At 55.7% G+C, this 2,500-nt stretch overlaps 2 non-coding genes across 2 annotated transcripts; both read left to right on the forward strand.

Moving 5' to 3' along the window:
* Positions 1 to 77: 77 nt before the first annotated feature.
* LOC146142798 (small subunit ribosomal RNA) lies at positions 78 to 1,888 on the forward strand. The gene has a single exon (XR_014500198.1). It is a non-coding gene; the product is annotated as a small subunit ribosomal RNA (ribosomal RNA).
* A 247-nt stretch (positions 1,889 to 2,135) lies between these two features.
* LOC146142799 (5.8S ribosomal RNA) lies at positions 2,136 to 2,289 on the forward strand. The gene has a single exon (XR_014500204.1). It is a non-coding gene; the product is annotated as a 5.8S ribosomal RNA (ribosomal RNA).
* The last annotated feature ends 211 nt before the right edge of the window (positions 2,290 to 2,500 follow it).

Consider the following 2,500-nt stretch of genomic DNA (forward strand, 5'->3'; position numbering starts at 1 on the left):
GTTTCGCATCGACCGAGCGACGGCGCCGCATCAGCGGCGCCTCCTTCGTCGGCCTTTCGGGGCTACGCTAAAGTAGCTACCTGGTTGATCCTGCCAGTAGTCATATGCTTGTCTCAAAGATTAAGCCATGCAAGTCTAAGTACGAGCTCTCGTACAGTGAAACTGCGAATGGCTCATTAAATCAGTTATGGTTCATTTGATCGTACGTTTTACGTGGTTAACTGTGGAAATGCTAGAGCTAATACATGCGTGAAGCGCCGACCTCGCGGGAGGCGTGCTTTTATCAGACCAAAAACCGACCGGGCTTCGGCCCGCAACCTTTGGTGACTCTGGATAACTTTGCGGATCGCACGGTCTCGCACCGGCGACGGATCATTCAAGTGTCTGCCCTATCAACTTTCGTCGGTACGGTACTGGCCTACCGAGGTTCTTACGGGTAACGGAGAATCAGGGTTCGATTCCGGAGAGGGAGCCTGAGAAACGGCTACCACATCCAAGGAAGGCAGCAGGCGCGCAAATTACCCATTCCCGACGCGGGGAGGTAGTGACGAAAAATAACAATACAGGACTCTAAACGAGGCCCTGTAATTGGAATGAGTACACTTTAAAACCTTTAACGAGTATCCATTGGAGGGCAAGTCTGGTGCCAGCAGCCGCGGTAATTCCAGCTCCAAAAGTGTATATTTAAGTTGTTGCGGTTAAAAAGCTCGTAGTTGGATTTTGGGCGCAGGCGGCCGGTCCGTCGCAAGGCGTGTACTGGCCGTCCTGGCCTCACCTCCGGTTCTCCGCCGGTGCCCTTGACTGAGTGTCGGCGGCGGCCGGAACGTTTACTTTGAAAAAATTAGAGTGTTCAAAGCAGGCGATTCGCCTGAATAATGGTGCATGGAATAATGGAATAGGACCTCGGTTCTATTTTGTTGGTTTTCGGAGCGCGAGGTAATGATTAAGAGGGACAGACGGGGGCATTCGTACTGTGCCGTTAGAGGTGAAATTCTTGGATCGGCGCAAGACGAACGACTGCGAAAGCATTTGCCAAGAATGTTTTCTTTAATCAAGAGCGAAAGTCAGAGGTTCGAAGACGATCAGATACCGTCCTAGTTCTGACTATAAACGATGCCAACTAGCGATCGGGGGGCGTTAGTTTTACGACCTCTCCGGCAGCTTGCGGGAAACCAAAGTCTTTGGGTTCCGGGGGAAGTATGGTTGCAAAGCTGAAACTTAAAGGAATTGACGGAAGGGCACCACCAGGAGTGGAGCCTGCGGCTTAATTTGACTCAACACGGGAAATCTCACCCGGCCCGGACACAGTGAGGATTGACAGATTGAGAGCTCTTTCTTGATTCTGTGGGTGGTGGTGCATGGCCGTTCTTAGTTGGTGGAGCGATTTGTCTGGTTAATTCCGATAACGAACGAGACTCTGGCTTGCTAACTAGTTACGCGACCCAATCGGTCGGCGTCTAACTTCTTAGAGGGACTAGTGGCGTTTAGCCACACGAGATTGAGCAATAACAGGTCTGTGATGCCCTTAGATGTTCGGGGCCGCACGCGCGCTACACTGACCGGATCAGCATGTGCTCGCCTTGGCCGACAGGTCTGGGTAACCCGCTGAACCCCGGTCGTGCTAGGGATAGGGAATTGCAATTATTTCCCTTGAACGAGGAATTCCCAGTAAGCGCGAGTCATTAGCTCGCGTTGATTACGTCCCTGCCCTTTGTACACACCGCCCGTCGCTACTACCGATTGAATGGTTTAGTGAGGTCCTCCGATTGGACCTGGCGCGGCCGGCAACGGTCGAGCCGGCGTCCGAGAAGACGATCTAACTTGATCATTTAGAGGAAGTAAAAGTCGTAACAAGGTTTCCGTAGGTGAACCTGCGGAAGGATCATTAACGGTCTCGCAAACGCTTCGGCGAACGCGAAACTCGGACAAGCGAGAGAAAAAGTTTTTGCTACCCGGCGCCCGACCCGCGAGGAGCGGCGCGCCGGCCGGCGATTCGGTCACCCGGTAATGTTTGCGCGTCGAGTGCCGCGGTGCCGCGCGCTCCGGCTTCAAGCGTCGGCCTGGCCGACCGCTCGGCGCGGTATATTTTGTCACCCTTTAGTGCGAGGCACTGTGCGAGCGAAACAATCGTGGATGGCTCTTGGCGGTGGATCACTCGGCTCGTGAGTCGATGAAGGACGCAGCTAGCTGCGTGAATTAGTGTGAATTGCAGGACACATTGAGCATCGACGTTCTGAACGCAAATTGCGGCCTCGGGTCAATCCCGGGGCCGCGCCCGCCTCAGGGTCGCGTTGCAAACGTTCCGCGCGGGGATTTCTCCGCGCGGCTGCTGCGGCGTCGGACGCGCGAGCGCCCGTCCCGCTCAAGACAGCACGGCACGATGTGCGACGATCGCGACCAGAATCCCGCGCGGCGGCGGCGAGTCGACCTCGAAGAGGCCAACGGCTGGCGGCTCAAGGGCGGGAATCGAGGTGCGCGGCGGCGCGCGGCGCCGACGGCG

This window comes from Ascidiella aspersa, chromosome 5 (assembly GCF_963924565.1).
Source record: "Ascidiella aspersa chromosome 5, kaAscAspe10.2, whole genome shotgun sequence".
In the NCBI taxonomy this organism is placed as follows: Eukaryota; Metazoa; Chordata; class Ascidiacea; order Phlebobranchia; family Ascidiidae; genus Ascidiella; species Ascidiella aspersa.